The sequence below is a fragment of the Zonotrichia leucophrys genome, chromosome 9 (genome assembly GCF_028769735.1).
Source record: "Zonotrichia leucophrys gambelii isolate GWCS_2022_RI chromosome 9, RI_Zleu_2.0, whole genome shotgun sequence".
NCBI classification, from domain to species: domain Eukaryota; kingdom Metazoa; phylum Chordata; class Aves; order Passeriformes; family Passerellidae; genus Zonotrichia; species Zonotrichia leucophrys.
In genome coordinates, this window is record NC_088179.1 from 12,241,886 (window position 1) to 12,264,289 (window position 22,404).

Genomic DNA, 22,404 nt, shown 5'->3' on the forward strand with positions numbered 1-22,404 from the left:
GTTAACATAAATGTTTCTCAGGATGTCCTATTTGTAAGATTGCCTTTTCCATTTGCAAAACTTAGCAGTACAATTTAAAGACAAACAAAGATCTATTACAATACGCAAGGTTTTTGCCCTTGCTTGTGAGTTCTTTCTTTATGCAACACTAACTCCATAAGAAAAACAGTACCTTGCTATATTGAGGGAAGTAAATTTTATGACTTCCTGAGCATAACTGAGATGTCTGGATCGATGCATAAATTTAAACACTAAATTTAGTAAGTAGAGTCTTACTCTCTAAATGTACAGTATTTCTATATCTCTACAGCGTGTCTTGCACTCAAAGTTAGTAGAAGCTTTTCTGGAGTTGCAATGACACAGAATAATAAATTCAGATCAAGGGCTTGGTTAAAAAATATGTAGAAATTAGTATTTCTTTTCTCTCTCTCTCATGATAACAAAAAAGCCCAAAATGCTGCCTTAATTATCTAGAAATAATACTAATAAAGCAATGGAAATAGGTAATAATAAGGTACTCAGCTTGTTAAAACTTTAGTGTCTGTGATCATCTGGAGCAGAGTATCTCAGCTGCTCAGACCATAATGTCACCTGGTTTTCCATGATAAGATGTGCTCTGACAGACCTGGAGCCCTTCACTACTGCATGGACTATGTGGTCACTCAGCTGTCCTCACTTTTGTTTCACCTTTTCTCCCAATATCATTGTTTTATGGTAATTTCCTGATTTAAAACTAACAAATAAATAAAACTACTCAAATTCTACTCTGAAAGACTACTTCTTCACCTCAAATGTAAACTGAGACTTGAGTACAAAGAACTTTAAAGCCTTCAAAACTAATTTTTCCAAGTACAGTGAAGGTATGGAAACTATAGTGGGCTGTGGATCAAATCACATCTAATATCTTCAGTGCACAAACAGGGCTATATAGAGACATCCAGGAAGCTGTGGAAAAACCCTTTGAACATTCCACATGATAGATATTGTTTTTCTTACTATTAATTCGCTACATCCTGTCCCTTCTGTACATCCTAAATATCCTTTCATCCTACAGGTCTCGGACTTTGTCTCCAAGCGCCCACCAAACAATCCTTGTGAAATCCAAAGTGATACAATCCCTGCGTTTGCACGGACTTCAGCCTATGAAAAGGGCAGGCAAAGCCAGGTTTCATCTGAGCCAGGAGGCATAAGCCAGAAGGAGAATTTCAGACTGTTTTAAGTGTAACCCTGTGGTGGGTGTGGTTTTTTCCCCGGCAGCGCGGGGCCGAAGATGCGCACGGGTGGGAGATGCGCGGGGATTGCGCGGGAGATGCGCAGCGCAGCTCGGCGCCGTCAGAGGGCGAGCAAGGGCAGCTGTGGCCAGAAGGAAACGCAGCCTCAAGCAAATAAAATAAAAAATAAAATAATAAAATAAAATACTAAAAAATAAAAAATAAAATAATAAATAAAAAATAAAAGGAATTAAAACAAGAAAAACATTTTTAGCGATCCTCCTCTGTTGAGCAACCAGCTCTGCAAACCCACTCTGCCTTCTTCCTCCCTGAGTCTCCTGGCACTGCAGGGAATGCGTCCTGGCCACCAGCAAAAGCAAGATCTAACCCATTTTGGTCCAGCTGCAATATTTAACTTTTGGAATTTGTAAGTCATATATAAAACAAGACCAAACCCCAAGGTTCAGTAATCTAACTGCTGTGCCAGGGACACAGGCAAATCAGAGGGATTACAAATGCTCAGTGCAAGGGGAGCAGCTGATGTCTAAAAGGCTCAGTAAAATAATAAGAGATTCACACCAGGAAACAGCCACAACAACATGTGAAATGTATTTTAAAGGCATTTAATAGATTTCTATTAACCCCTTGGACTGTTGGGAAAGGCCTGTGGAAATAGAAAGATGTGTCAGAGCAGAACCATCAGCTGCAGAGAATGTTAGTTAAATAAAATTTCAGTTTTCTGAGAGACATGAAGGAAAAGAAATGGTCCATCACAAGAAAACCATCATTTTCTCCAATGTACCCCAAAGCAAAGCTATAGTGATGTATGAGGAAAATATATTTTGTACTTCACTCCTCTTAATATCCCCTTACCTTTCAGCTGAAACAAAAAGGAAGTAAATTTTAAAAAATTTCTGTCCTTTACTTATTATTAATTTAAAATATAATTTCTCTTCACTTGGGAAGGCACAACAGTTGTCATTGTCTCAAACCCCAACAGATACAGCAACTTTTTCCTATTATTAGAGTTTAATCTGTGCCCACATTTTTTTAAACATGTCCTAATTTTCCTCCCTCCAAGACACTTCTTTACAAAAGCTGACAATCTTTAATTGTTTCTATGCTTTACTCCCTATCAGGAAAATTAGGACTTCTCTGTTCACCTTGTGCTTGCCAGAGAAGTTAGCCAAGATTTGTTCATGATGATTATTTTTGCTGTTTGCTGATGTCCTTGGTTCAGAGTTTCTGCCAGGTGTTTATTCGACCCCAGCAGACAGAACATAACAAGTTGTGAGGCATAAGGTTTTTCATAAGGGTTTTTTTAAATTCATTTGTCATTGTATGTCATAATAGTCTTCTAACTCTCCAAATACCCCCTCCCACTTTGAATCTCTCTTCAGTTAAGTTTTTTTGACAGTGATTTCCACATGCAAACCATGTGTCAAAAATACACCTTTTGTGATGCTGAGGAACACTGAGGTTTCCTAAAATATCGATCTTCCAGACTTAATTCTGGTCTCTTGTTTTATCCATTAAGCATGAGTGTTTTTCATTCCCTCTAGATAAACTAAATATTCACCCTTTGCAGCTTCTACCTTTTTGCAATAAAAGGTGAATGTGCATCCTCAGATCAGAGGACTGAGTGCCAAAGAATTATTTTATTTTTTAGAAATAGTGAGGTATGAGCATCAGGATAACTATTCCCATGGCGTGGAAACAGACTCTGGATGTGAGATATGAGGATTAGAAACATTAAGAATATTTTCACTACATAGGATATTATTTCCTTTTCATGTGACTTTTCTTTACTTTCAGTTTCATGTGATTAGAAGGCATAACAAAAAATGAGGACATTTAAACCCGCCTCACATTATTTACTTCATGCAGTCAACATTCACAAGCATCAAAGCTTTTCTTTCAGTTCTCTATCAAAAACCACGAAGCTTTAAGGCTTGGCCAAAGAATCAACACAAACCCAAAGCAGAGGCATCAGCTCATGAGACTGCTGACAGAATGGATTAAACAGACGTTTGAAAGTATTGCCAATGCTGTGGGAGAAAAAAGAAAAGGCCTCAGTTCTACGCTTTCTTTTAAACTAAGAAGTCCAGCTTTTGTAAACTATTCACTTTGTTGATGCTCAATAAATACCTACTGATGAGATGACATCATCTGCTAATGAAAATAATTGCTCAAAGGCTTAACCCTGTTTTTAGGTAAAATATATGGGCTATTCAAGCTTTGAATTTAAAAAAAAATAGAAGAATAAGAATGGATTTTCGTGATCAAGGAAATGTTATAGTCCTTGTTTGAAAATGGGGTCTGACTGCTTTCACAAGTGGAATTGGATCCTGGAAGAATATCATTGTGGTGTTCCACAGAATTTCAATGCATGCTCAGATTTGCTCCTTCTTTGCCCATTCATTATTTGCTGTTTTAGTGCTGGGGACAGGTATCATGATGGCTTTATTTGTCAGCAATGCTGCATTGTCCATACTGGGAGATTATGCTTTTCCTTTGGCACTGAAGTGGGTGGAGATACATTAATGGTTAAGATGGCTGTGCCCCATAACTCTGTCAGCTGTGAAGCTCACACACCATGGCCTGAACACCAGATAGAAAGAAAGAACTTCTGCAGTTTTACTAACTTTTGGACACTGTACAATTAAACACCATACTTCCTTTGATACTGTGTCACACTTAAGATTATTCTTTGAAAATTCCTTTCAAATTAAATGAACTCCTTTCTTTTGATGCAACTAGAAAAGCCTTGATATTGAACTAGAATAATACTGTCATTCATTTTCTCTGAATACAATGACTTGGCCAAGTCATAAGCTACATAAAGCTCTGAACATATTATGTGCCTATTTTTAAGCAAAGTTTTAGAACTACATTATGAGGCACAATCTTTTGACATTTCCATCCAAAGAAACTATTTAAAATCATTTGTCTTGCTGCACTGCTGGGCATATACTTTTCAGAAAGACTGACTAGCACATGACACTGTATTTGAGGGGTTTCACAGGTGTTCTGTATTGTTTGAATACTAATATGTTATAAAAAACCATGATCTCCTGAAGCTTGGTAGTGCCACTCATTACATCCAGTCTTTCATCTTTATGAAGCCAATTCCTCTGAAATGTTCCCTCTGAGGTTCAAGGGCAGTATATTTTTAGAGAATTCTATTTAGAACACATAACTAATTTTCTTAGTTATGCTGTTTGTTCCTTCAGTTATGCCATTTGTTTGTAAAAAAAAAAATTCAGACTCTTCTCTGTGAGTGGAACTTGGTCCTTTAGAATGAATCAATTTACTTAAGCAGTATGCAATTTGAAAGCAAATATACAACTTCAGCTCTCAGTATCACTCATTCAAGTTTCATTCCTTCCAAGGTGCTTTGTTATTTTATGCCAGACCTTTAGTCCAAAGATGCTCAATGATAGACTACAGTAATTATGCAATATCTTGTGAAATGCTTTGTTTAACAACACTGGCATTGCTTTGAGAATGGCAGAATAACTTGTTTTTTATTCTATTTCCCTGATGGTGGACTTTATCTTTTTTTTTTAAGCCCCTCTTTTGGATAGAAGAAGGAAATGTTACTGGCAAAGGAAACACCTTTTCTGCAGACATATTTAAAATACTGATCTATGGACTAAGTATAACCACAGAATTTATATTTTTTCAAAATTCAGTTGCATGCATACAGAGCTGATCCAGCACTATCAACGTTCTCTAGCTATTCTTTCATTTTTCTATGACAGTAGTGATTTCAAAGACGTCCTGAAATGTCTGTAGGGCTGTAATTTGGCTGAGTATCAACTTCCTGCATCTCCTAATAATCCTTGTGAGTATTTTGTTCTTCATCTTTTAAGATCCCTCTGCAGGACACAGAGGAGTTTTTGAGCTTTTTCCTAGTCAAATAGATGAAATATGCTGATTTAAAATAATGATACCCTAAAACACCCAAGATGGTCCTGGCTGCCTTGAGGAACTGTCCTACTGGCTCCCTCCATTCCTTTTCCTCTTGCACACTGCTGCTTCTGTATTCAACATCTATTTCCACTCTTTGATTAAATGTAAGCCAGCTCTTGCTCTGTGGATTTGCAGTAAGACTTCAAATACCTCAGCACTTAGGAGCCAGAAGTGTTCTTCAGGCAGAATAGCACACAAATGTTAATTTAGCATGTTCTAGACTGGGCACACAGTTCCTCCCATTCACGTACATCACTTTTACATTGCTATAATTCTGCCAACTTTAGCAGAGTTTACCTTGATTTAAACTTCTGAAGAAGTGAGGCACCAGGATAAACCAGGCAAAAAACTCCAATCATATTTTATTATATATATATATATATAGTAATGGTAAGTGTAGTTCCTCACATCCAGTTACAGGATGGTTGTGGTATTCCCCATTAAAAAAATCCCACAAGACAGTGAGATTGACTAATTTCAGTCAGCTGACAGCTAGTTAACAGCCAGCAATAAGGAGAGAGAGCTTTTCAGCACAGGGGTTTAAAGGGCTAAAGCCTTCATTTGTGTATGCTTTTAATTGTGTAATGCATTTGTATCACTTTCACCAATGCATCTTATATGCAGAAAACTCATTGCATTTTATTTTCCTCATTTTATTGATTCATTTTTAAGTGTCTTTGTTTTTCTCAAGGTTCAGGTGCATGGTGACAATTTTGCTACAATTAGAACAGAGTCTACCAGGTGACAGGGAGGGAATGCAGATGAATGAGGGCCTGGTTGATTCAGATCTAGAATTCAAATCTCTGGAGACAAAATTGGCATACTTTGGGCTGCATCTAGCCCTGGTAAAAAAAAGGGAAAATTCATTGAAGGCTCTGATGTAACAGCAGCCAACAAAGAGGTTACCTGAATATTTCCAGCTACTTAAAATTTAGAATCTGACTAAAAAAGACAAGCTACAATTATGCCTGCCTGACTCTTCATTGAAAATCTGGTTATCTTATAGGTCTTACTCCTCAGCTTCAAAGTCATCCATCAGATTAGCCTAAGCTACTACAGATGACCTCCCAAGAGATCTCCAGTCCACTGAGCTCTCTAGAGTCAAACATAAAAACTGAATTTAGGACTATGGAAGACAGAGCTTTCCAGACCACTCACCCACAATGTGTCTCCATCCTCAAAGAGATGAGCTCTTCTGGGAATCCCAGCTTCTTCAGATCAAAGTATAAAATCCACCCCTTAACATGGTCTTCCCTGAGAATAAAAGATAAAAAATCCTGCTGTCGAGGAGGTGATGAGAGAGCTACGGCACTTTTTAATGTGTTTATTTTCCAGCCTGGAATGTGCTCACACAGTACAATGTTGGAGAGCAACAAAAGCACCCCAGCAGGCAGGGGGGTCATTGATGGCAGCATCTGTGCTGGGGAGAGACTAAACAGGAGAGAGACACAGAGGGATGCAGGACTGGGGCTCACTGCAGTTTAACCGTGACAAGTGACTTTGGTGGTCTCCATCCTGCACTATGCTCAGGGTGGTCTGCATAAATCAGCAGGATCAGCTTTGACTAGGGATGTTTTTCATTTAGTGCCTCTCTCAGATTCAAAGGTAAATTTTCAGATTCAGAAGCTGTGATGTGATATTTTCTCTGCCATATATTTTAATTTGTATGGCCTATGCAGAGGTTTCACACACTCGCATGGTTGTGTGTGAAATACAAAGACAAGTAATGGATTTATTATGCTGTTTTCAAGCTCTGCTAGTCTAATGCTACATGAGTTTGAGTACAGTCACACATTTACTATGCAATTTATCTGTATATATTCCACTTCTTCAAAATGGCTTTGTTTTTGTGGTGCAGGTGCAAAACAAACATTATCTTCAAAAACTTTTCAAGTTTCAGTATTTCAGCCAGTTGCATTAGTAAAAATTTTGTAAATTCTATATAAATCCCTCAAACTATATATCAATAGAGTATTTTTACCATTGACCACAGTGTATTGTAAACTACTTAGATAGTGTGACTATCTCAGACTGCATTGCTATTACCTCACTGAGCCTTAGTTCTAAGTCTTTTCTCTCAAATGGTAACTTTATAAAGTTGGAGCATCTATGGAGTTGCTCAGAGCACTCAGTTGAGCACGTACCTGCATGTGTGCAGCTTTCAGGCCTCCACTGTCCACTTTATTTGCACCATACATTTGTGATTACATACATTAATTGTTACATCTCCTCTAAGGTTTGAAGACATTTAAAGGATTCCAGATATACTATTAAACTTTACACTGGCCTAAATCATAAATTCAAGTAATTCAGCAATAATAAAATAGAGGCAATGTAATTGAGATTATTATTCTGATTTCAAGTACAGTATTTGGATTTTTACTGGTGTTGTAGAAATTAAAATCTGGCCTATAGTAGTATTGTTTTAATCCTGACAAACCTTTCCACAACTATGTTTTCTTCATATGGATAGGGCTGTAAATAAGTACTTACCCCATAAAATGAATATGGTACATGAAATACTTTGTCTTTGTATTCTTGCAATGTATGTAGCCTCATACAAGTACAGAAATGGATTAGACATTCCTCTTTGGTTAAGAGATATATCAGTGCATAAAGTCACAGTCTGGGTTCATTTAGCCTTTTCATTTGTAGTGCTCCATATTACATGAGTGCAGATCTATTTGAATCTGTTTAATATTCATGATCCTCTCACCAGTCTGAGTGAAAGAGATAAAGCTTTTGATAGCAATCTCAGCAACTTGATTAACAATGCACTAATCATCACTACCATTGACCTGATTCAGAAATGTTTTCAATTCATCCATCACTTTATAACCAAAGATGATTGCATTACCTTACCATTTTTTATTTAAATAAAACCACATGAGCTGTAAATATCTTGCCATTTCACTAAATGCACCTTGGTACCAAATTAATTTATTTTTAAAACTAAATACCAAAATGACCTATAATAACCAATTAGGGCAGGAGCATAGGGAAAACGTATCACAAGTGGTCTGCAATAAAATCAATTCACTTTGACTTCACATCAATAAATGTTAAATTGTGCCAAGGAATTAATTTTGCAATAAATTGTTATTGTTGTTATAAAATCTAACTAACACATATTACCAGGAGTAATTATCCATATATCAGAATGCATTGAATGTAGAGTGTGCACTATAATTACTCCCAAAATTGCTTATCATTCAAATGGTAATTTTAGGGATAATGTTTCTTTAACTATAACTTTATAAATTTCATCAGAAATTTATTTTTAGGATTTTTTTTTCTTCACTTGGTACTGCAAAGAAAACAGAAAACTGACTGTTACAAATGCAACAGATAATAAATATGGTAATGCAGTTTAATCAGTATGTCTTACTTTAATATATAATTGCCAAATTTTGCAACACTATTAGTAAAGTGAGATACCTCCTTGAGAGTGGAATTTCCTTCATGAGTGCAAGCTGGAATCTCCAAGTCTATTCATGGCAATAGGTAGGGTACAGCACTGTAAAAAATATCAGCATCCCAGTCTGTGTGAACACAAAACCTGTAGGGGTCATTAAATGTTTTTAGATATTGAGTTTTTCTCTTGTTCTAGTATTTGTGTTCAGGCTGAAGTCCACTGTCACAGGGGTTTGGAAACTGTGATACCAATGACCAAATAGGGGTGAAAAAAAAAGAAAAAATCACAGAAAAAAAAGAAAAAGACATCAAGCCTCTGTACTATTTTTCCTTTTTTAGACCGGGGAGCTTTAAAGGCTAGTTCCAGAATGCAGATACTACCATGCTTTTAGTAATTCTTAAATGTTGTGATTAAATTACTTTGATCATTAGAAGTTTGAAATTATCATGACTGTTCTCAGCTCGCCTGAAGCCCTCTAATGTCTTTTATTGTTTTTCATTTTTGCCTTAACAACATCATATATCTGAAGTTCTGAACATCCCAAGTGATAGAAGAATACACCTGGAAAGATGTCAGTGTTTTGCATTAGGCACAGAACCAATAATATCTAGGGACAATTCCTAACAGTATCCAGTTGCTTTTTGAGGGCTTAGTGTAAATTAGTAGTATTTGTTTTGTTTTATCATCACTACTTGAGTTAAAAAATTTTGGCAAAGTCTGTATATAGAGCAGGGAGTTTAAATTATTTTAATCATAGAACTGGTCATATAATTGTGAATTATAAGAGGAAGAAATTAAGGAAGCTCAGCTCATGCTGCTGTGATGGAGCTCATCGTGTAACAGATAACTCTGTGCAACTGCTGTTGCTGTCTAAGAGGAGTGCTTCAGAGCAGTCCTTTGCACATTCAAAATACACTAATATGGCGATTAACTTTGGTGATTAATTTTGGGGCTGCTTCTTATGAAATAACACTACTCTGTTGAACATATGCTTTATGCTACTTTATTTTCATAAGCACATATAGTAGATTAAATTAGAAAACACAAAGGCTTTCACAAAGTATTTTTGAAATAACTTTTTGAAGTTATTATTTATTATCATGAATAATGAGTTTTGCATTCTGTGGGTGCTACTGAATTTGCAGTTTCATCAGAAAATATTAGGGATGATGACCAAGTCCCTTGTTTTTCAAATGTTTGTAACACACATCCTGAGGATGTGACAGAATTTTCTGCATTTTCTTCATTGCCCTGGGTGAAATGCTTATGTCTAAAAGCCCAGAGTGCCAGCAGGAATCCAATCATTTGTAAGAATTACCATGATCATGAAATTGCACTTTTACTTTTGGAAGTGATCAACACATACTGTAAAGATGAAATAGGGGATCTCTAAATTACTGTCTACATCTTGTAGTTGTAAGAAAACATTTCCTCAATGAGAAAGACATTTCAAGTCTCCTGGAACAGCACTGTGAAAAACTACACCACAATGGGGGACATGGGGCTTCTAATAGTTCCCTTTGGACACCCAGTTTAACCCCATCAGGGTAGGTTCTTGCCTAGGTTAATCCTGGTTAGGTGATTGATGTAATCCAGACTCCAAGAACACACAAACAAATTACATGAAATTGCTTTTCTATGATAGCTAAAGTTTGGCAATACAATTTTTACTGTCCTGAATTTCTTTTTACTTTTCTTGATATTTTTCCTTAAAGAAATCTCTCAGAGATGCCCAAGGATTTTGTAAACCAGGAGATAAGTATTTTTGAAGACCCTGACACAGTAAATCGTTAAGAATATTCAAGTGATATTTTGAGAATTAAATACAAAGAAAAAAAGTTTAAAAGTTAAGGGGTCCACAAGACATGTATGGTTCTCAGAGCCTCTTCATAATAATTCATTAAATGTACCTTTCACTTCTAGTGGGTGCTTCTCATTCAACAGTTTTTTAGACTTCAAAAAGTTTCTATTCATGGTACTCTTAAAATCCTTCTGAACTGAACAATTTTTATCCAATGCTTGATTATTTAATAGATAATCTAGATTTAATTTTGGTAAAGAAAAATATGTGTCTACTTAGCCATCTAATACAAAAATACATGGCCTAGAGAAATGTTATTTTAAAGCTGTTTGCCTCCTTAATTGCAACAGTCTGTATATCTATTTGTCTAGACTCCATCAAGGGCACTATTGTACCTGGAGGCATTGGTTTGAAGAAGACTAAAGGGCTACATCATGTCAAAGCCTCAAGTAGGAATTATTGCCTTTCTTGCCACAGTTCACAGCTGTATTATGTCACCAAATCACATCACAGTGTAATCAAAGATGAATAAAATATTTTTTTTCTTTACCTTAAACGCTTTCCCTGTCAATTACAATCAAAGGACATGATTTCAGGTCTGTCAGTTTGCTGGGTTCTCTCCTACTGATGACTCCAAAACTGTAATCTGCTAAATATAAAATGAATCAGAGAAGTCTTAGAATGATTCTGCTATTAAGAAGAAGAATGTTTTTCTCCCACAGGGGACAGGAAAGTAATTGGTCTTTAAAGAAAGAAATCAAAGATGTTAAAAAATTACCTTTTTGGTCCTTTTCTCTCCATCTTTGGCTTTTTTGGCTTTTTTTTTTTTCCTGTGCTAAACCTTCAGCCATTCAGTTTTCTTCTCCTAAGAAGGAAGGCATAAGTATTCTAATCAAATCTGTCCAGTTTTGTGCGCCATTAGAGTAAACATTTAACTGTGTCTTGTTTGCTCCATCCCACCTTTTCCCTCGGTGTTATTGTCGATTGGGTGCTCTGTAATGGGCAGGCTGCACGCCTGCTGCAACTCCAACTTCTGGGCACTTTAGTGGGTTGATTACATCATTAACCATAATCAAAAACATTTCCCCAGAATGATTTTAGCTTGGTAGTAAGGGCTGCTTCCTTTGATCTCAGTAGCAACATTTTACGATAGGTTGCTCCTCATTTACACTACAAATGCTGGCAAAAATGAAAGTGGTATCTTCCCTAGTAATACCAGATAAAATAAAATAACTGGTTAGCAGTCATGCCAGCTGCTATCATTGATGAAGAATGGCCTTTCTCTTGTAGGAAAAGTGTATAAACGTGTATATATGTATGTGTGCACGTATTACTCCGTACAGTGAAATTTTCTAATATACATCCTTGTATTATACTTAACAATACATTTCTTTTCAGCATTTGAAATGTGGTTTAAACCATGCCATTGGATTGCAGCTTTGCAAAATATTTTTAGCTGTAGCAAAAAAAATTCACTGCACCTGCACTGCTCGCAGAATAGACCAGAATTCCATTTTAGTGCACTGAAGTCTTGTCAGAAGTCTCATAGCAGATGTAGTTTCTAGCATTTCTAATGATGTGTCTGTATTATAAGGCTAGTGCAATAACTGGAGTTCATATCAGTTACCTGCACAACCAAAACATCAATTGACCAACCACTCCAAAGCTGAAAAGACACATGGATCTGTACCTGCTACAGGGAGATCACCCCAGTGCTGTTCTAGAGGACTCACAGCGATACACCACATGTACACCATAAAAGTCATGTTTGATCTGTAAAGGCTCCAGGACCAAACTAGAGCTGACCCATGTGGGTGGGACAGACAGAGGATGTTCAAAGACCTTTATACTGGAGCCCTTGATCTCTCCTGTGCTCTTCCTGTCGTGTTTTACAGTCAGTCTCTTACACTGGATCTAAAGTTTACTGGGGGAAGATGGGAAGTGTTTTGTGGCCTGCAGCATGTGCCAAAGGGATAGAGAGAGAAGAATTGTTTTGCGGACCTCTCCAGGCTGTGCATCCTGCTTGACTTTTGGGGATTATGTTTGATGTCCCAGCTGTTCAGACCCACACCCCCATCTTATTCCCAGCCAGATGATCCAGGTACTGCAGGGTCACAGGACCCTCTCACCTTCCACTCCCAGAGCTGCACAGCCAGGAGCTGGGTGCCTCCAGCTACTCTGGCTCCCAAGTCTCACTTGCCAGCAAGTTTTGTAGCTGAAGAGTTTCCCTAAAATCTTGTTTATTATTTTATTCCCATTTCAAAGCAAAAGTGCTGCAATATACAAATGTCTAACAGGCACTTATTTTCCATATGCTTGCTTGAGGAGCAGTGGAAAAGAAAAAGGAAATTAGTGTCATCTTCTTGTTGGTTAAACCAGAGACATTTTTTGATGCTCTTCAGGTGCTGATGGTTTTGTTGCCTCTAACAAGCATCAAAGACACAGCAAAGTATAAAAAACCAGGATCTGCTGAGATTGTCATGTCATCAACAGTGACAGAGCTATAGGGTTTTCTGGTGATACACTTTCAATTTTCAGAGATGCCAATGGATAAAAGAAGGCTAGCAAAGAAGTGCTAGTGAATAATGGAAAGTTAACTACTGGGCCCTTCCTTGGCAGCTGTCCCACCAAGTTATGATCTATTCATGTGGATATTCCCCAAGATTTCAGAAAAAGAAAAACAAATACAATCTCTAGTGGCCAAATTTAAAATGGCCACTGCCTTTAGTAGGATGATACCCCATACAATCTACAAACATGCAAACAGAGGAAGCAGACTGCCTGCATCCATCAACTTAGTAAATGCCTCCAGATTAGCAGAAATATTTTCAAACAGCCAATAATTATAAAAGAGTTGCTTGCCATTGCATAATTATTTTATAAACCACATAACATACAACTGTTACTGAGTCACAGAGGCCCTCTTCACACGGTACCATATGGCTAATGGCTTCTACAGCACATCACACCATACTGAGCACTCCTTCTCATCATACTGTATTGGCTACTGGCTCAGTTTGCTGCTAATGTCTGTGTTACCCTTTCACTGCATGTTTATTTTATGAAATTGTGGCATCTGTTTTTGGTGTTTATTCTAAAATGGCATTGCTACGTTCCCCAGCCTTAGCCTGAAAATCACCTCAGTATTAATTTCCCATGGTAGATTTAAAAATATATTTTTTGTTATCTTTTTCTTGGGTCTCTCACAAACAATCTTGACCTTTTTTGTATTTTGATTTAAAGTCAGATTTTTTGTTTTGTTTTGTTTCTTGAGTTCTGCTCCTGAGTGAATTGCACTGGGTATTATTGGATCTTTTCATTCTGCTGATGGCAAACACCCTTTGCCTACACTGACCAAGCTGCCAAATATTGAAACACAAATAATCTTCTTTCTCACTTAGCTCCCAAACACATAATCTTTACACAGCTAATATCAAATTCTAGTATGAAAGCACTATTTCAGGACCTACACACCAGGACTACACACAAAGGGCATTTTTCAAAGTTTCAGCAGTATCATAGTAGCTGAAATATAATTTTAAAACAATGCTGAGCTGTTTTGTAAACTTCCATAACAATTCTTTGAATATGTGACTAGAATTGGAATTGTCCTAAAAATTTTAATCTTGCATCATCAACCAATATGTCTGTTTCAGGAAAAATACTGATTCCATCCCATTTACCAGCAACAACTAAAGACACAAACAACTTGCATTTGTGGGCCCAGGTCCAACAGAATTCATGTCTGACATTGGCCAAGTGTATGCTGTGGAACCTGGTCCTTTGCAGTCACTGTCACAGAAAACCCTTGGAATCTCCTCTGCAGCCACAAACATTCCTTGACAACAGGAGCAGTAGCTGTCTGTTGGCCAGACAGCTGGACCAAGGGTAGCTACGAGGCTGGCAAAAATGCAAATACTTTGCACTTGTTCCTCCAAGGTGGATCACACAGAAAAGTGGTGGTGACCATCAGTGCAGAAGAGTTGTGCTGTTGGCCCTTGCTGTAACCTTCACTGTGAGACTGGGATGCCTGGTTTACCGTCTGATCCTGCCCCTGTTAAAGTTGGTGACCTGTCTCCCAGGTACTCTAGGAAAGCAGAATGAGCTCTTTGGAGGACAGCCCAGTTCTGAGTTCCTCAGTGTCTTTTTCACTCATTTCCCATGAGCAGCATCCCATGGGATGCACCTGGGCAGCCCCTCCTGGCCTGGGACTGACTCCTCCACCAGCTCTGAGCTCACCCCAGCTCCCAGCACTGGCTGCCCCACAAACGGCCTGTTCTCTCACCCTGCAGAGCAGCACTAAACTAAAACCAATCTACTCACACCATCTGCTCACAGACAGCACAGTTACAGGGAACTAATCAGCAAAGTCAGGCTTTCACTACACAGAAAAATAACTCTGATTTTTCAAGTATTTTTGGAGCAGTCTCTGCTGTTCATGGTGTTCCTCAGGTGCTTACAGTAGCTGATACCAAGAGAAAGAGAAGACAGACCCAGGACACCAACTCCCTGCTGAATACTGTATGCAGCAACTACATAGCCTTAACTGAGTCTTAATATGTTCTTTTAATAGGCCTGTTCTAGTTTAAAGTGTCTTGTGTTATCTTTTCCTTGTTTGGGGCTTTTCTCTCGATTTCCCACTGTGAAATTGCCTTGGTAAAGCAAAGTCAGAGCGAAACAGTCATGCAGAAGTCTGCAGCCCAAACCAGACGATTTCCATGCATCAGTCTACTCATGGAACTGGCTACCCTTCCAATTCATGATTTGGAAAAAGCTAGTAAAGCAAAAAAAAATTAAAACATTTTGGCAAGAACAAGGAAGAAAGGAAGAAGAAAGTGTTTATTAAATGCCTGATGAACAGTTGGAGAACTTTAGATCTGATTTCATTCAAAATTCTTGTATAAGTGCAGTTTTTTACTGATTAACATGACCTAGTGCTTGTTAAATGGGCATGACTGCAGTTTTGCCAACTGCACTGGAACACAAACGAGTTCCCACAGTAACCTCATACTAATGTTAGCACGACCTGAGTACTACCAGCTGTGCATTTATGCAAAAACCCAACATTTTACTGCAGATTTAACAGGAAACACCCACTTTGTTTTGCAGGGAATCATATACCTAAAAGGTTGATTTTTTCTCTATTTTTCTATTTCAACTGTTGCAAATCTTGGAAACTTATTTAATTGAATAAAAGAAACCAGCTTCATATACTGAATTGAAAAAATAGGAAGAAACAAAAAGAAAAGAAAGTTATTAAGACTTTTTCCCCCTAGATATTAAGCAAATAAGGGAAGAGTTGAATTCATAATGTCTTAGCCAGACAGTCTTTCTGCATGTCTTTCATTAAATGAAGATTCATAAGAAGCCAATAGGTAAACTAAGCAATATATACCATAATTTTAAAAAGGACCATCTGGGGCAATAATAGAGCCTTAAACTTTAATTGGACTGTTAACTTCACAGAAAAATATCTTTACATCAGACATTCTGGTCTGTAGAACCATAGAGATATGCTTTACTGTATTTCTTCTTGTCACACAGATAATGGAATTGTCCTATGAAACAAAGTTTGACTTTACCTTGTGGTTTCATTTGCATCTATGATATTTAAAATAAGGGTTATTCAAAATTCATGCCTCATTTCCTTCCATACCTCCATCCTTAGACTGCTGTCAAGAGTTATTTATTAACTCTATTATAGTACCACATAGAGCCCCTAATCAAAATTATGCCCCTACTGTGTTAAACTCTGTACATTATAAAATAAAAGATAATCCTTCTCCAAATTCTTACATCAGTATAAGTGAAAGGTGTCAGCATAACATCTTATGATAGTGTAAAAAACTGAACTTTGTCAATGGATGATGGTGAGTCAGTGCAAAGCCTAGATCAGCACAACTTCTCCACTCCAGCCCCCATTGCTCCCAAGGATGCAAAAAGAACAATGGGAAAAACGGTATGAGAGAACTTCTTTTTTTTGCAAGAATTCATTTCACTATTTATTCTACCATTATCTAAGTTTTCCCTTTGGACTGACATCTCTGCCTTACAGAAATAAAGTGAATGTAATGCCTATTAACAGGAAGGAGAAAAGTAAAGCTTCTTTATACTAGTTAAAAAGTCATTATTATGAGAGCAAGTATTTGTTCTACGGTATCTAATATTCTTCCCTGTTCAGTATCCAAGATCCAGTGGTTTTTCCCTATTCTCTCACTTCATTTTAGACAAAATAAAACCAAATTCCTTGTTGTTCCTGACCCAGTGGAGCAACAAATATATTTACATTGAAGGAGGTGTGGTTACCCTAATCAGGAAAAGAATAACCCCTTCCATACTTACCCTCTGTTTTTAAGAGATAAAGCATCAACTAAATTGCAGCAAATAGCTGAATCTGTTACTATCCTGACAAGCTATCTTAGCAATACATATTTTAAAGGAACTATATTTGATGCTTAGCATATTAATTTGAGCTGCATCTCTCACTGAGTTCCTTGATCCTAGCTGCCTTTAAAATTATAACAGTTAGTAGAGAAAGGTAGTTCTTCCAATAGGATTATATTTTACACTGATATTTTTCTTTAGCTACACAATGAAAAGGTTTACTTCCTGAAAGAAAACATCCAAGTGGCCACACTGTGCTGGAAACAGCCAAATCAGACAGAAACAGCAGCAAGTAGAACTGGGATGATCGCTTAAAAGTATTTCTAAATACAGATACAGACAATAACAAAGAATTACTTTCACAAAAACAATTCCTGCTAAAAAACTCCTGAAGTACCTAAACTTTGTCAAGAACTTGGAGATGAAGTCAGATAAATCCTACTGTCTACAGCTAGGTCTAGGCATCTGCATTTAACAAGAACCTCAATACTTTTTACAGATGAATTGTAGCTGAGATATATGCAGGCTGAAGAGCTCTTCAGAGTCTGTTCCAATGAAAATATTGTCTAAGTACATAAGCATTAGAGCTGAACAAATAATTCTCAATGAATAATTTATCTGATTGATTTCCCCTTTTTATTCTCTCAGTCTTTAGAAGCTATGCATGGACAGAACAAAAAGTATATTGAATTTATTCATTATTTGAAATTATTCACAATCGTGTTCAGTGAATAATTCTAGGCCTGCAAATCCTTTGAACTGTGGACTTTGAGTAGCTAATTTGCAGCCCACACCATAAAGTGTGTAATAATGAACTAACTAGCTAGCAAAGCACAGTTTTTAATTGGAAGAGTCTGGCATCTGAATGAGTCCTGTTTGAAATTCAGTCCAGTAGGTGCACAAATGCTCAAGCTAAAAAGTCATATTTCACAGGCATTTTTGCTACTTCAGTGCAAGTGTTCCAAAGATGGGTTTGAAGTACTTGGACACAAGGCTGCCCATTCACAGACTTCTGACAGTGCTCCCCTCTTCTAATGAACCTTAGCAACACATAGATCAACATATTCACGAGCAGAAACATTCCACTTAGTATGAAAGCACATATCAGTAAGGCTAATAAGAACGTTCATATGATAATTTTTATATTACTTAGCATTCACATGGACAAAGTAGGGAAAGAAAAAATATTGCCTTGGAAAAATACAAACACTGAGTTGAGCCTTGTAAGTCTCCACAGAGCCACAACAACACTCATTTTTCATGCCCTCTTCCTTCTCTGCTTTGTTTACTCCTCTCTGTCCTTGACAGAATCACCAGTTTTTAAAATGAACTTCTTCTGGGTTGCCATATCACCCTTCTCCTTGAAAGACTGGCTACAGAGAGCTGATCAAAACAGAGGGCAGGTAGACAACCAGGGCAGGATTTCAAGAAAGGCTTTAGCATGCTTTAAAGTGTTCCAGCAAGGGGCTTGCTGGGGTCAGAGGCAGCATTAACTGGAATTTGTCTGCCACTTCTTTGGTGTTTCTGGGAATCTCTAGAGGTTTTCTCATAGCCTACCTTTGAACTTCAAACTTCTAGCAAGCTGGTGTATATCTCACTCCACAATTTTGATTGTGAATCTAACCAAAGAAAGAAGCTAGAGTTTATTTACCAGCCATCAATCAGCAAATAAATTATTTACAGATGTCTTCATTTATTTGACTCTTTCATTTATTTACTTATAGCTACAGCAAATACCACCACCAGACAGTGTCCAGATGGAAAACAATTACCCCACACTGGAACCGTATGCTTCCTAAGAGAAGCTGAGAAATTTGAATTTCAGACAGAAACAATTGGAAGTAAATTGAGGCCTGTTTTTGCAAGAAACTCCCCTTTGGACACAGATGCTGTTAAATCTTTCTGACATATCACAAAGGAAAAACAGATTTGACCTTCAGAAAGAGGCTTAGGATACTTTGAGTCCAAACTGAATGATAATCCTGTGTAAGTGGCAACTCAAGTGTGGACTCTCATCTGTGCACTGTGTCAAGTACAAGAGTAACCAAGCCATGCAGTTTATCCATACACATCACCTGAGGCTCAGAGATGCTGACATGCTAAATGCAGCATGTTGGAATTTACAAAGTGGGGAGAAGCACTTTGATTGCACAAGAAAATAAATTATTATTAGAATAGTTGTAGTAGATTAAATTTGAATATAAAACCTAAGCAACTACTTGAAGTTGCTTAATAGAGTCTATAACTACTTACAATTATAACCACTGAGCTACAACATGAGCACAGTGAGATTGATCTAATACAGATAAGTAGAGACTACAAGGAAAAATAAATCTCTATACTCTTCTCCAGCATCTCACAGACATCACAAACCCAGGAAAGTAAGAGTTCTGCAGTAATATCCATGACTGGGAGTTTGGAGTTTGAGACCTTCTTCTCCGCATTTCCAGACTGTGTTGAAACAGAATCCAGACAATCATCTGGATCATTAGAGTCCAAAGCTCTACAGACCCATCATTGCTCAAATGGTAAAAATGATAGCTTTCATCTGCATGCCTCCAAATCCAGACACGCTGTCATTCGTTCCTGCTGTGGCATTGTATTTTGAACTTCAAGTTACCCTGGGTCATGCCTTACAGGCAAAATGAATCCCTTCAAATTCTAGAGAAAAATTAAATTAATTCAATTTCCAAACAGCATTTAAAGACATTTGTGTTATCAGATATGTGGTCATTTGGAGAGATGGGTTTTTTCAGTCCTGGATCTGTTATTTCTTTCAGGTGATACAATGGCATAGAACTCTTGCAAGAATTCTCCCAAGGAATGATATTAGATGGCAGCTTGAAATCTAATGCAGCACTTGGGTATTTAAAGAAATAAGTACTCAGGAAACAGATTCTATGTAATAAAACAGAGCACAAAGCTGTACTAGAAAGAACTGTATGGCCATCTTGTTTAAATAAGAGACAAGAAGATGATCAACATCATGCCTTATTAATAATAAAACTGGAAGTCATAACCGTGGAACTAATCTGTCTTGGAGGGAAGAGTATATTTCTGTATTTCCTGTCTTGGAGGGAAGAGCAGATTTTTGCCACATAAACTGCTCTCTACATCCAAAAAGATGGGTTTCATCAGAAAGCTTATTTCTTGTTGTAAAGAAGCTGAAATATTTTGGAGGTTTGCCAGACATCATGAAAAGCTGGGTGTCCTAGGGATTTCTTCATATCAAAGGCTATGTGTCCCATTACAAGAGAAGGAAGAAGAATAAAGACTTGAAAATCCTTATACATACAAATTCCAAAAACTTTTAAAATAGACTTCACCTTTTAAGAGATTCAAAGGTGTGTTTATTAATTGAAACAAGCAGGAGACCAAGTTTGTTAAACCAAAAGTGGTTTGGGCCAGGACATCAAACACAACAGAATTTCTATTGCATAGCTATAGAGAGGCAAAGAGACTTTTCTGTCCAGGAATCTGGGAACTGGCTTTGCCTTGGTTGACCTTCCCTAACAGAATGCAGATCAGCATGGAATGTTTCACTTCTGGACGCCATTACGAAAGGATGGAACATGGCTTGTCAGCCATGGCCTCCAGCTGATATATGAGGAATTTAACAGCTCTGAAATCTTCCAATTGCCAAACATCTTCAGAAAATTCCATTATGCAGATAGAAGGTGATCACCATAAATTTAATATCTTACAGATCTTTTTTTCTGTTATTCGTGATCAGACTTTTTTATATTTTCAGTTCACAAAATTAGAGATGGGATTCACAAAACAGTAAAGAAATTTGATTTACCTATGCCTTCAGTTACACTGCAATATTAGTTTACAAACACAAAGCAGAGTCTCTGATCATAAGCAAACTCAATATACTTAGAAAATTAAATCACCCCATCAGTAGTACAGTTTCAAACTGCAATTTTCTTTCCTTTTTTTGTTTTGATTTTCTAATACAGAATTACTTTTTTCCAGGGCTAAATAAATAGCAGATGGGTCAATCTTTAGGTCACAAGTTCTATCTTTTCATTGCCAGGTAATATTCATAGCACAGCAGGGCTAAATGATGCTCCACAGTTTGAGGACATTTGATGGAATCTTTGCTGTGATTACTTTAAGTGGTGACATTTAAGTGGCATGAAGTGGACATCTAAATCTTTGGATTTTGGAATGAAAATGATTGTGGGAAGATATTTTCAATGGCTGGCACAAATGAGCACCCATTAATCATTTTCCTTTTCAACTAACCTTGTTTGCATTGCCCAAAATTAAACAATTTAAGTCATTTTGACACAATACCATCCTTTTAAAGATGAGCACTTTTTCACTTCCTGACATGACTCTGAATAGGGGAACTCAATACTGGAGACAGCACCCAAGATGTGGCCTCATCAGTACTAATCAGAGAGGAAGAATCACCTCCTTCCCTCCCCTGGAAACACCCCTCCTAATGCATTATTGACTGATGCCCAATCAGTCAATAATGATTTTGTGCCCACCACAACCTCTAGGGCCTTCTTCTTCCCGGTGCTCGGACTGTGCTGGTGCACGGATTCCTCCACAGGGGCAGAACTTTGCATTTCTCTTTGTTATCTCCCTGAGATTCCTGTCAGTTCATTTCTTCAGTCTGTTGATGCCCTGGGAAAGAGCAGCACAGCTATCAAAGTGGTTTATCAACCACTCTGCTCTGTATCACCCTCAGACCTGCTGAAGGTGTGCTGTCCCATCATCCAGATCACTTGTGCTGAACACCGCCCATCTCAGCACTGACCAGAGGGGTACACTGTGGGCCAGCAGCTGGGCATCGTGGTGCTGCTGAGCTCCTGAGATTTCCATCTACCCCACTATCCCATTTCCCAGCCCATACAACATGGGACACATGAGAGCAGCATGGGAAGCAGTGCCAAAAGCCTTGCTGAATTCCAAACACACAGGATTGACGCCTCTCCCCCCATCCACCAAATCAGTCATCTCACCATAGAAGGCTCTCAGGTCATGAAATATGATTTCCAACTCAATGCAAATTGCTCACCTTCATGTCCCCAGATCATTGGAAATGGTTTCCATTCAGCAGCAAGCGTCACAGCACACGTCACAGATGAGAGGGCCGCAAAACACAGAGTATCACCATACAACTTCAGAAAGCTTCAGCCCATACAGAGTAACATCAGATCACCTCAGAAGGCTGCAAGCATCTGCCCTTCTTGTTCTTTAGCCCAGCCTTTTATCCCCTCCTGTTGATGCCCTGGCCCTGTGTGCCCTCTGCTCCCTTTGGTGGTTGGTCAGTGCCCCTGGGCACTCCCTGGCTCATTGCTGGCAGTGCTGCTCACCTGGTGCTCACAGCTGTGACCAACTGGGGATGGGGCTCAGCCCATCCCAATCACCACAAACTGTGCATCTGCAAGCAAGCTGTTGGGTTTTTTCCTTGATAGTATTCACCTCAAAATTTTTGATGGATTAATAAAAACCTTTTATTAATAGTGGTGCATTAATGACAACAAACAATAAAGACAAGTGGCAAAATACTCCAGATCTTTAAAGATAGGGCAGAAATCTATGATAAATTTTAATTTTCTTAATTAACAGACATAATAAAAAATTAAATTCTGAGAGAA

At 37.8% G+C, this 22,404-nt stretch overlaps 1 long non-coding RNA gene across 4 annotated transcripts; it reads right to left on the bottom strand.

Moving 5' to 3' along the window:
• Nucleotides 1–3,217: 3,217 nt before the first annotated feature.
• LOC135451724 (uncharacterized) lies at nt 3,218–21,956 on the bottom strand. 4 transcript variants are annotated; one of them, XR_010441419.1, is made up of 6 exons: nt 21,822–21,956; nt 11,181–11,267; nt 10,953–11,051; nt 8,625–8,703; nt 6,345–6,440; nt 3,218–3,259 (listed from the first exon to the last, which is right to left on the bottom strand). It is a non-coding gene; the product is annotated as an uncharacterized LOC135451724 (long non-coding RNA). The 4 variants fall into 4 exon arrangements; XR_010441416.1 differs by having other exon boundaries at nt 8,625–8,745; XR_010441417.1 differs by lacking the exon at nt 3,218–3,259 and adding an exon at nt 3,522–3,812 and having other exon boundaries at nt 8,625–8,745.
• Nucleotides 21,957–22,404: the final 448 nt, after the last annotated feature.